Below are 12,927 nucleotides of genomic sequence, written 5' to 3'. Positions count from 1 at the left end.
AACAGAAATTACTGCAGGAGCTCAGCAAATCTGGCAGCATCCGTGGAGAGAAATCAGAGTTAACATTTCCAGTCGAGTGACCCTTCCTCAGGGCATATGTTGTTAAAGAATTTATTCATCTCTGCTTTCAAAATCCCATGTGCTTGCCCAGAACCTTGTCAGGAAGTGTTCCAAAAGCACTCATCCCTCATAGGAAAATAATCTTTGTTTAAAATGGGTAATTCTGATTTTTAAACTATTTCTAGATTCTCCCCGAAGAAGAAACATACACTCCACAATCATGTCAGTACACCTCAGGATTTTAGGGGGTCCCTGACGTACAAACATCTGAATTACAAACAACTGTAGTTGCATAATCCCTTTTGGGGTTTTGTTTTAAAGAGCCAACATATGAACGTTTCCTATACTTAGGAACACTTGTTTTATGTTGTCCTATACTGTGTTCCAATTTGTGTACAAATTTTCTTGCAAACAGACTCAGGAATGGAAACTGTTTGCAATCGGTTTATCATAGCGTCTCTCACTCTTCTGAATTCCAGCAGATACAAACCTAGCCTGTCTAAGCTTGCCTCATGAGACAACCTGCCCTTTCCATACATAGTCTGAACTGCATCCAACATATTTACATCCTTCCTTAAATTAAGAGACCATTACTGAATACTTATCCACTGCTTTCCTATCCACGGATTTGCCTACTTGCGAGGTTCTCTCAATAGTTCACAAGGTCAGCCTCAAAGAGATGGAAGTGTAATTACTGACAGTGTCAATTCAAAAGGTCACAAGGTTGACCCCAAAGAGTAGATGCTTCCAAAAATGAGAACAACTGCAGAGATTCATCCAGTACAGTCACTGAGATGTACAGCATGAAAACAGACCCTTCCGTCCAACCCAATCTAGTCCCACCTGCCAGCACCTGGCCCATATCCCTCCAAACCCTTCCTATTTATATACCCATCCAAATGCCTTTTAAATGTTGCAAATGTGCCAGGCTCCACCACTTCCTCTGGCAGCTCATTCCATACACGTACCACTCTCTGTGTGAAAACATTGCCCCCTAGGTCCCTTTTATATCTTTCCCTCTCTCCCTAAACCTGTGCCCTCTAGTTCTGGACTCCCCGACTCTACGGAAAAGACTTTGTCTATTTATCCTATCTGTGCCCCTCATAATTTTGTAAACCTCTATAAGATCACCCCTCAACTTCTGATGCTCCAGGGAAAACAGACCCAGCCTGTTCAGCTTCTCCCCATAGCTCAAATCCTCCAAGGCAAAAGTGAAGACTGCAGATGCTGGAAACCAGAGTTTAGATCAGAGTGGTGCTGGAAAAGCACAGCAGATCAGGCAGCATCTGAGGAGCAGGATTTTCTTGCTCCTCTGCTGCCTGACTTGCTGTGCTTTTCCAGCACCACTATGATCTAAACTCAAATTCTCCAACCCTGGCAATGTTCTTGTAAATCTGTTCTGAACCTTTTCAAGTTTCACAACATCCTTCTATATGAAGGAGACCAGAATTGCACGCAATATTCCAACAGTGGCCTAACCAGTGTCCTGTACAGCCGCAACATGACATCCCAACTCCTGTACTCAATACTGTGACCAATAAAAGAAAGCATACCAAACGCCTTCTTCACTATCCTATCTACCTGTGACTCCACTTTCAAGGAACTTGCACTTCAAGGTCTCTTTGTTCAGCAACACTTTCTAGGACCATACCACTAAGTGTATAAGTCCTGCTAAGATTTGCTTTCCCAAAATGCAGCACCTCGCATTTTTCTGAATTAAATTCCATCTGCCACTTCTCGGCCCATTGGTCCATCTGATCAAGATCCTGTTGTAATCTAAGGTAACCTTCTTCACTGTCCACTACACCTCCAATTTTGGTGCCATCTGCAAACTTACTAACTATATCTCTTATGCTCGCATCCAAATCATTTATATAAATGATAAAAAGTAGAGGACCCAGCACCGATCCTTGTGACACTCCACTGGTCACAGGCCTCCAGTATGAAAAACAACCCTCCAGCACCACCCTCTGTCTTCTACCTTTGAGCCAGTTCTGTATCCAAATGGCGAGTACTCCCTGTATTCCATGAGATCTAACCTTGCTAACTAGTCTCCTGTGGGGAACCTTGTCGAAAGCCTTACTGAAGTCCATATACATCACATCTACTGCTTTGTCCTCATCAATCCTCTTTGTTACTTCTTCAAAAAACTCAATCAAGTTTGTGAGACATGATTTCCCATGCACAATCAGTCCTTGCCAAATACATGTACATCCTGTCCCTCAGGAGTCCTTCCAACAACTTGCCCACCACCGAGGTCAGTCTCACTGGTATCTAGTTCCCTGGCTTGTCCTTACCACCCTTCTTAAACAGTGGCACCACGTTAGCCAACCTACAGTCCACCGGCACCTCACCTGTGACTATCGATGATGCAAATATCTCAGCAAGAGGCCCAGCAATCACTTCCTTAGCTTCCCATAGAGTTCTAGGGTACACCTGATCAGGTCCTGGGGATTTATCCACCATTATGCATTTCAAGACATCCAGCACTTCCTCCTCTGTAACATGGACATTTTGCAAGGTGTCACTATCTATTTCCCTACGTTCTATATCTTCCATATCCTTTTCCACATTAAATAATGATGCAAAATACTCGTTTAGTATCTCCCCCATTTTCTGCAGCTCCACACAAAGGCCGCCCTGCTGATCTTTGAGGGTTGAAACTTTATTGCTGGAACAGCACAGCAGGTCAGGCAGCATCCAGGGAACAGGAGATTCGACGTTTCGGGCACAGGCCCTTCTTCAGGAATGAGCAGAGAGTGTTCAGCAGGAGAAGATAAAAGGTAGGGAGGAGGGACTTGGAGGAGGGGAGTTGGAAATGTGATAGGTGGAAAGAGGTCTGTGCAGAGGAGATGACCTGGGGTGTGCAGTGAGAGAGGGACTCACTGAAATCTTTGTAGAGAGAGGCAGAGAGCTTCTTCAAGGAAGGCATCCTTGTAAGAGGATTCGCAGTAGGTTGAAATCTTCGAGGAGAAAGTGAGGTCTGCAGATGCTGGAGATCAAAGTTGAAACTTTATTGCTGGAACAGCACAGCAGGTCAGGCAGCATCCAGGGAACAGGAGATTCGACGTTTCGGGCACAGGCCCTTCTTCAGGAATGAGCAGAGAGTGTTCAGCAGGAGAAGATAAAAGGTAGGGAGGAGGGACTTGGAGGAGGGGAGTTGGAAATGTGATAGGTGGAAAGAGGTCTGTGCAGAGGAGATGACCTGGGGTGTGCAGTGAGAGAGGGACTCACTGAAATCTTTGTAGAGAGAGGCAGAGAGCTTCTTCAAGGAAGGCATCCTTGTAAGAGGATTCGCAGTAGGTTGAAATCTTCGAGGAGAAAGTGAGGTCTGCAGATGCTGGAGATCAAAGTTGAAACTTTATTGCTGGAACAGCACAGCAGGTCAGGCAGCATCCAGGGAACAGGAGATTCGACGTTTCGGGCACAGGCCCTTCTTCAGGAATGAGCAGAGAGTGTTCAGCAGGAGAAGATAAAAGGTAGGGAGGAGGGACTTGGAGGAGGGGAGTTGGAAATGTGATAGGTGGAAAGAGGTCTGTGCAGAGGAGATGACCTGGGGTGTGCAGTGAGAGAGGGACTCACTGAAATCTTTGTAGAGAGAGGCAGAGAGCTTCTTCAAGGAAGGCATCCTTGTAAGAGGATTCGCAGTAGGTTGAAATCTTCGAGGAGAAAGTGAGGTCTGCAGATGCTGGAGATCAAAGTTGAAACTTTATTGCTGGAACAGCACAGCAGGTCAGGCAGCATCCAGGGAACAGGAGATTCGACGTTTCGGGCACAGGCCCTTCTTCAGGAATGAGCAGAGAGTGTTCAGCAGGAGAAGATAAAAGGTAGGGAGGAGGGACTTGGAGGAGGGGAGTTGGAAATGTGATAGGTGGAAAGAGGTCTGTGCAGAGGAGATGACCTGGGGTGTGCAGTGAGAGAGGGACTCACTGAAATCTTTGTAGAGAGAGGCAGAGAGCTTCTTCAAGGAAGGCATCCTTGTAAGAGGATTCGCAGTAGGTTGAAATCTTCGAGGAGAAAGTGAGGTCTGCAGATGCTGGAGATCAAAGTTGAAACTTTATTGCTGGAACAGCACAGCAGGTCAGGCAGCATGCTGGAGATCCTTCTGATCTTTGAGGGGCCCTGTTCTCTCCCTAGTTACCCCTTTGTCCTTAATATATTTGTAAAACTCTTTGGATTCTCCTTAATTCTATTTGCCAAACCTATTTCATGTCCCCATTTTGCCCTCCTGATTTCCCTCTTAAGTATACTCCTACTGTCTTTATACTCTTCTAATGATTCACTTGATCTATCCTGTCTATACCTGACATATACTTCCTTCTTTTTCTTAACCAAAGCCTCAATTTCTTTAGTCATCCAGTATTCCCTATACCTACCAGGCTTTCCTTTCACCCTAACAGGAATATACTTTCTCTGGATTCTCATTATCTCATTTCTGAAGGCTTCCCATTTTCCAGTCGTCCCTTTACTGTGAACATCTGTCCCTAATCAGCTTTCGAAAGTTCTTGCCTTGTACTGTCAAAATTGCCCTTACTCCAATTTAGAACTTCAACTTTTAGATCAGGTCTATCCTTTTTCATCACTACTTTAAATCTAATGGAATGATGGTCGCTGGCCCCAAAGTCCTTCCGCACTGACACCTCAGTCACCTACCCTGCCTTATTTCCCAAGAATGGGTCAAGTTTTGCATCTACTCTAGTAGGTACATCCACATACTGAATCAGAACATTTTCTTGTACACACTTGACAAATTCCTCTCCATCTACACCCTTAACACTATGGCAGTCCCAGTCTATGTTTGGAAAGTTAAAATCCCCTACCATAACTATCCTATTATTCTTACAGATAGCTGAGATCTCCTTACAAATTTGTTCCTCAATTTCCCTCTGTCTATTAGGGGGGTCTATAATACAGTCCCAATAAGGTATCATCCCTTTCTTATTTCTCAGTTCCACCCAAATAACTTATCTGGATCTATTTCCAGGAATATCCTCCCTCAGCACAGCTATAATGCTATCCCTTACCAAAAATGCCACTCCCCCTCCTCTCTTGCCTCCCTTTCTATCCTTCCTGCAGCATTTGTATCCTGGAACATTAAGCTGCCAGTCCTGCCCATCCTTGAGCCATGTCTCTGTAATTGCTATGATATCCCATCCCATGTTCCTAACCATGCCCTGAGTTCATCTGCCTTCCCTGTTAGGCCCCTTGCATTGAAATAAATGCAGTTTAATTTATTAGTCCTACCTTGTCCCTGCCTGCCCTGACTGACTCACTTCTGTTCTCAATTGTACCAGTCTCAGATTGATCTCTTTCCTCACTATCTCCCTGGGTCCTAACCCTCACTTTACTAGTTTAAATCCTCCCGAGCAGCTCTAGCAAATCTCCCTGCCAGTATATTAGTCCCCTTCCAATTTAGGTGCAAACCGTCCTTCTTGTACAGGTCACCTCTACCCCAAAAGAGATTCCAATGGTCCAAAAATGTGGATCCTTCTCCCATACACCAGCTCCTTAGCCATGCATTCATCTGTTCTATCCTCCTATTCCTGCCCTCACTAGCTCATAGCACCGGGAGTAATCCAGTTATTACTACTCTTGAGGGCCTCCTTTTTAAATTCCTGCCTAACTCTCTGTAATCTCCCTTCAGAATCTCAACCTTTTCCCTTCCTATGTCATTGGTTCCAATGTGGACAATGACCTCTTGCTGGCCCCTCTCCCCCTTGAGAACATCCTGCACCCTGTCTGAGACATCCTTGATCCAGGAAAACAACATACCATTCTGATTTAGGTCAAACTTTTTATTGTGTTAATTTGCTGTTAAAAATGTCAAAACATAAATCAGAAAGTGCCATCCAAAATCCTGAAACACATAAAAGAAAAGAAAAGGTATTGACATAAGCACAAAAAGTGGAAATCTTATAAAATTTAACAGTAGCTTAAGTGGAGCCACGATCAGAAGTCAACTACTTATTCAATCAAGTCGAAAGCAAAGTAATTTGTGCATGTACAGCATTTAGTGATCTAACAAACGCAAAAGTAGTGCATGTGGTGAGAGTCAAAGTTACGGTGAAAATAGAAAGAGCATTAAGCTTGTGGATAGAGAAAATGAATCATCCAGGTCCAGATCAGGTGTACCTAGGAACCCTATGGGAAGCTAGGGAAGTGATTGCTTGGCCCCTTGCTGAGATATTTGTATCATCGATAGTCACAAGTGAGGTGCCGGAAAGACTGGAGGTTGGCTAACATGGTGCCACTGTTTAAGAAGAGTGGTAAGGACAAGCCAGGGAACTAGAGACCAGTGAGGCTGATGTCAGTGGTGGGCAAGTTGTTGGAGCGAATTCTGAGGGATAGGATGTTGTTTTATTTGGAAAGGCAAGGACTGATTGGGGTAGTCAAGATAGCTTTGTGTATGGGAAATCATGTCTCACAAACTTGATTGAGTTTTTTGAAAAAGTAACAAAGAGGATTGATGAGAACAGAGTGGTAGATGTGATCTATATGGAGACAGTGAGGTCTGCAGATGCTGGAGATCAGAGTTGAGAGTGTGTTGCTGTAAAAGCACAGCAGGTCAGGCAGCATCTGAGGAGCAGGAAAATCGTGTTTCGGGCCGGAGCCCTTCATCAGAAATAAGGTTCAGTAAGGCATTCAACAAGGACCCCCATGTGAGACTAATTAGTAAGGTTAGATCTCATGGAATACAAGGGAGAACTAGCCATTTGGATACAAAACTGGCTCAAAGGTAGAAGACAAAGGGTGGTGGTGGAGGGTTATTTTTCAGACTGTGACCAAGGATTGGTGCTGGGTCCACTACTTTTCGTCATAATTGATTTGGATATGAGCATAAGAGGTATAGTTCATAAGTTTACAGATGACACCAAAATTGGAGGTGTAGTGGACATCGAAGAAGGTTATCTCAGATTACAACAGGACCTTGATCAGATGGGCCAATGAGCTGATAAGTGGCAGATGGAGTTTAATTTAGGTGAATGCGAGATGCTGCATTTTGGAAAGCAAATCTTAGCAGGACTTTTAGATTAGATTAGATTACTTACAGTGTGGAAACAGGCCCTTTGGCCCAACAAGTCCACACCGGCCCGCCGAAGCACAACCCACCCAGAACCATTCCCCGACATTTACCCCTTCACCTAACACTACGGGCAATTTAACTTGGCCAATTCACCTAACGTGCACGTTTTTGGACTGTGGGAGGAAACCGGAGCACCCAGAGGAAACCCACGCAGACAAGGGGAGAATATGCAAACTTCACACAGAGAGTCGCCTGAGGCAGGAATTGAACCTGGGTCTCTGGCGCTGTGAGGCAGCAGTGCTAACCACTGTGCCACCGTGCCGTCCAAAAACAGACTTATGCACCTAATGGTAAGGTCTTGGGGAGTGTTGCTGAAGAAAGAGACCTTGGAGTGCAGGTTCATAGTTCCTTGAAAGTGGAGTCGTAGGTAGATAGGATTGTGTGGGAGGCATTTGGTATGCTTTCCTTTATTGATCAGAGTATTGAGTACAGGAGTAGGGAAGTCATGCTGTGGCTGTACAAGATATTGGTTAGTACACTTTTGGAATATTGTGTGCAGTTCTGGTCTCCTTCCTATCGGAAGGATGTTGTGAAACTTGAAAGGGTTCAGAAAAGATTTACAAGGATGTTGCCAGGTTTGGAGATTTGAGTGTTAGGGAGAGGTTGAATGGACTGGGGCTGTTTTCCCTGCAGTGTAGGAGGTTGAGTGGTGACCTTCTAGAGGTTTATAAAATCATGAGGGGCATGGATAGGATAAATAAGACAACATCTCTTCCCTGGGGTGGGGAGTCCAGAACTAGAGGACATAGGTTTAGGGTGAGAGGGGAAAGATATAAAAGGGACTTAAGGTGCAACGTTGTCACGCAGAGGGTAGTGTGTGTATGGAATGAGCTGCCAGAAGAAGTAGTGGGGGGCTAGTACGAATGCAACATTTAAAAGGCATCTGGATGGGTAAGTGAATTGGAAAGGCTTGGAGGGATATGGGCCGGGTGCTGGCAAGTGGGATTAGATTGCGTTGGGATAGCTGGTTGGCATGGACGAGTTAGACGGAAGAGTCTGTTTCTGTGCTGTACGTCTCTACGACTCTATAAAATGCTCCCATCAATCTTGCAAGAATTCAAGCCAAGTGTATAAAGATCTACAATGTGTTCCAATGAGGTGACTTGTGTTGAGGGACAAGCAAAGAAACATTTGCAGCCAGCAGAGGATGGCTTGATAACCTCAGGAAGCATTATTTGTTGCATAATGAGAGCCTAGAGGGGGAGGCAGCATCAGCAGGCCATGAAGTTGTCAAGGCATCCAGAGAAGTTATAGCAACTTATTGAGGAGAAAGGTACAGACCCAAGCAAGTTTTTAATGCTGACCAAATGGTAATATGGTGGAAGCATATGCCAACACAAACATATGTCTCAAGACGAGAAAAGAATTTTAGGCTTCAAGGCTGTGAAGAACCTTATGACTCCCTTGTGTGGCAACACTGGTAACCATATGATACAAGCAAGTAAATGGAATGCTTACAAAAATGCCTTTCACAAGACTTGTTTACTTGATATTTTAGATTGACCAACAAAAAGCTTTCTATTGAAAACAATGTGTGAACCCACTTATCCTCGATCGGCAAGGAGCAATTAAAACAATTAAGACACAAGCAAGATGCAATGTCAGAAAGTTATGAATAGATTTTAATGATGTCAGAGAGAGTTCATAGAAGGATAAAAGTGATGTCCAGACTCACTGCAGGATATTTAATTTTCAGCTGTTCCATATGTGGTTGTAAACCATGCACTCCCAACCTGGCCTGCTGTGTAGAGGGGCTAGGCACGTCCTAATTCTTCTCAACTTCTTGGACTGGAACGCCCTTTTAAAGAAGGTTGTATTTGTCACCTCAGCTTCATTATTCATTCTTAGCTGCGATTCAGGTATCTATCAGAGCGGGTTGGCCAATAGTTTTGTGTGAGGAACTAGATTGCAACTTATTTTTCTCTTTTGGGGATTGATCAGTAAATTTTGGAAAGAAAAGGTTTGTCACGACATCACAACGTTAAAAGTGATTTTTAAAAAAATGTTGAGGTATGAAGATAACACAGACAACATTTACAGCAAAGTAACGAATTGATCATTTTAGAAAATATATATATTAAAAAAAAGATGTTGAGAGTGTAGTGCTGGAAAAGCACAGCAGGTCAGGCAGCATTCAAGGAGCAGGAGAATTGACATTTCGGGTATAAGTCCTTCATCAGGAATGAGGTTTGTGTGTCGGGGCTGAGAGATAAATGGAAGGGGGATTCATTGCACTTTCTCCTATATAACAAAGATGACCATTAAAATGTGCCAAGCAGAAGAGGGAAGTATTCAAAACGTTTGGCCTATTTGGTTAAGAAGAAGGTTTTGAGTGAGACAGAATAAGCCCCAAGTTCTGATCACCAACGAGGGGGTAGAGACCATGGCCAAGCTAAGGAGTTGGATTTAATCAACATTGACCTGGAGTTGGCTTCTGGAGGTGCACATTCTAAGCTAGCTTCAGCACAATTCATAGAAACCTGGAAATCGAAAACAGGTTTCCTTGCAGCCAGAGATTTTTTTCCTCTCCCGATTCATGTGTATGTGTGTGTTTGTACCTACGTGTGTGCAGTGGGATATGCTCACACAGTTTTGGATTTCAGTCACACTCACTCTCATCCACACCCACTCACATACACATTGAGTCTGGTTGTGGGAGAATCCTGAGATAAGGGAGTGAGCCAAATGCACATTCACTCACAGTCTGATATGCATTTGCTTGCTGGGGCTGGGAGGTTTTTGGATCCCTGTGATTGAGGAGTTCACAACAACTGTGAAGATACCATGATGTACAGTTTTCCACTGTGTGCAGCCATCACCCCAGCCAGGAGGTTCTTTTGCCTACAGTGCCCTTAAAGGAATCCTACCTTCTTCTGTTCCACCACCTCCCTACCCAGCTGCCAGCGTCTTTCCTCATACCCTCAACATAACTCTATAGCAGATACCTTCTCATTCCTCTAACCACCTGTTAGGTAACTGTTATTCCCCATACCCTGTCACTCAGCAACCCCTCCCTCAAAGCCTATTTTCTCTGCTTCCCACCACCAGCTGAGTTACTGCTGTTGCCATTGGAGTTCATGCCTCAGGATGAGCCTTGTCTTTGACTGCTGCTTTAATAAGACTTTTTTCTCTCCTGCATTCTATCAGCTACAAATCCGGTCGAGCATCAACTTGTGATTGGAAAAGCAGCTCCTTGCTGAATCAGCCAGCTTGTATTTTGAACCTTGGTTCATGGACCAATAAAAGCTTTATAAGCCAGTATGTAGAAGGTCCTACAAGGGGGAATGTAGGGGTTCAGTTCTAGACTTAATTTAGATAATAAAACTGAGCAAATGGTTGAATTGTTGGTGGGGGACCATTTTATGGACATCAATCATAACCCCAGTAGATTCAAAATTGTAATCAAAAGGACAATGATCGGCTTGAAACCAAAATTCTTGACTGGGAGAAGGCCAATTTTAATAAGATCAGGTATGATTTGGTCAGAGTGGACTAGGAGCAGATACTTTTTGGTAAATCTGGGTCAGGACAATGGAACACATTCAAGAAGAAAATAGGGAGAGTACTGGGCCAACATATTCCAATAAAGACAAAGGGTGAGACTAACAAATCCTTGGATACCGAGGGATATTCTTGATCGAATAAAGAGAAAAATGGAGACTTACAGCAAATTCTGAGTGCTTAAAATAACATAAGCCCTCGAGACTGCAGAATATGGAAAGTGTAGCTTAAAAAGGAAATTTGGAGAACAAAGAGGGGCACGAAAGAATAATGGTGGATAAAATAAAGGAAAATCCCAAGTTATTTTACAAGCACATTAAGGATAAATGGATTACTAAGGAAAAATTAGGGCCCATTAAGGACTGCAGTGGTAATTTCTGCATGGAAATTAATATTTTGTGTCAGTGTTCACCAGTGAGAGGGACGGTATGAGTAATCAGGAATAAGGATTGATGTATTTAAAGAAATTAGCATATTCAGAAGGTTCTGATTGGACTGGCACACTTCAAAGTAGATTAATTTCCATGGCTGAATGAAATGGATCCGAAACCGTTGAGTGAGGCATTAATTGCACAATGTTCTGCATCATTCATGACATCTCAGATACTGCAGCAGTTCATGTTCAGATGTACCAAAGATCTGGACAGTATCCATGCTTGGGCTGACAAGTGGCAAATAATATACATGCAACACATATACCAGCTAATGACCATCTCCAATAAGAGACAATCTAACCAAAACCCCTTGACATTCAGTGGTGTTACCATCACTGAATCCCCCACTGTCAACATCCTTAGGGTTACTATTAGCTAGAAACTCAACTAGATTTACCATATAAACACAATGGGTACAAGAGCTGGTCAGCGGCTAGGAATACTGCTGTGAATAACTCAAACTGACTCCTCAAAGACTGACAACCATCTACAAGGCACTCAAGCCGCTGAGAGACAAGGCTGGGACCTACCAAGCGGTGTCGGGAGACCAACCGAGGGACTAAAGGGGGGACAAAAGAAGAAGGAAACAAAAGGAGCTACGATTGGAGCGTCCTACTCTGCTGCTATCTTGACTGGAACTTATAGGAAGGATATTATTAAACTGGAGAGGGTTCAAAAAAGATTTGCCGGGAAAGGAGGCTTTGAGTTATAGTGATAGGCTGGGACTTCTTTTACTGGTGTGCTTGAGGTTGAGGGATGACCTTATAGAAGTTTATAAAATCATGAGGGGCACAAATAAGGTGAACAGCAAAGGCCTTTTCCCGAAGGTGGAGGAGTTAAAAATTAGAGGGCATATTTTTAAGGTGAGAGGAGAAAAACTTTTAAAAGGGTAGAAGGAGCAACATTTTTACACAGAAACTGACTAGTGTGTGGAATGAATTGCAGAGTACAGTTTCAATGTTTAAATTTAGATAAGTACATGAAAAGGAAAGGTTTGGAGAAAGATGAATCAAACACAGGCAGGTGGGATTAGTTTAATTTGGGAACTTGGTTGGCTTTGACTAGTTGGACTGAAGGGTCTGTTTCCATGCTGTAAGACTCTATGACAAGTCAGGAGTGTGACAGAATACTCCATATTTGCTAAGATGAGTGAAGCTTCAACAACACTTAAGAAGCTTGACACTGTCTAGGATAAAGCAATCCTCTTGATTGACACTACATCTACAAACATCCACTCCTTCCATCACTAGCGGTCGTGTGTACTACTTACAAGATGCACTGCAGAAATTCACCAAAGTACCTTACACAGCACCTTCCAAACTCATGACCACTTCCATTTAGAAGGACAAGGGCAGCAGATACGTAGCGACACCACCACATGCAGTTCCACTCCAAGCTACTTATCATCCTGACTTGAAAACATATCACCATTCCTTCACTGTTGCTGGGTCAAAATCCTGAAATTCCATCCCTAGGGCATTGTGCTCTATCTACAACACATGGACTGCAGCGGTTCAAGAAGGCAGCTCCATCACCTTCTCAAGGGCAACTACGGATGAGAAGTAAAAGCTGGTAAGTCAATGACTCTCATGTCCCACACGTGAACAAATAAAAAGACAAGGGAGGAAATAGCAGGAGTGCTGGTAATACTTTTCAATTCCTCTATGGCCACAGAAGAGTGCAAGAGGACTGGAGGACAGCCAATGTGGTACCATTATTCAAGAAGGAAGAGAACCAGCAAACTACAGTCCAGCCAGTCTAACTGGTGGGGAAACTATTGGATGCAAGTCTGAGGGAAAACAATTAATCTGACCTTCAAAAGGCAAGGATTAATCAAAAAGAATCAGA

Source organism: Chiloscyllium plagiosum, unplaced genomic scaffold (assembly GCF_037043375.1).
Source record: "Chiloscyllium plagiosum isolate Xiang-an unplaced genomic scaffold, Cpla_swu_hap1 HiC_scaffold_1, whole genome shotgun sequence".
In the NCBI taxonomy this organism is placed as follows: Eukaryota; Metazoa; Chordata; class Chondrichthyes; order Orectolobiformes; family Hemiscylliidae; genus Chiloscyllium; species Chiloscyllium plagiosum.
This window is presented reverse-complemented; position numbering follows the sequence as displayed.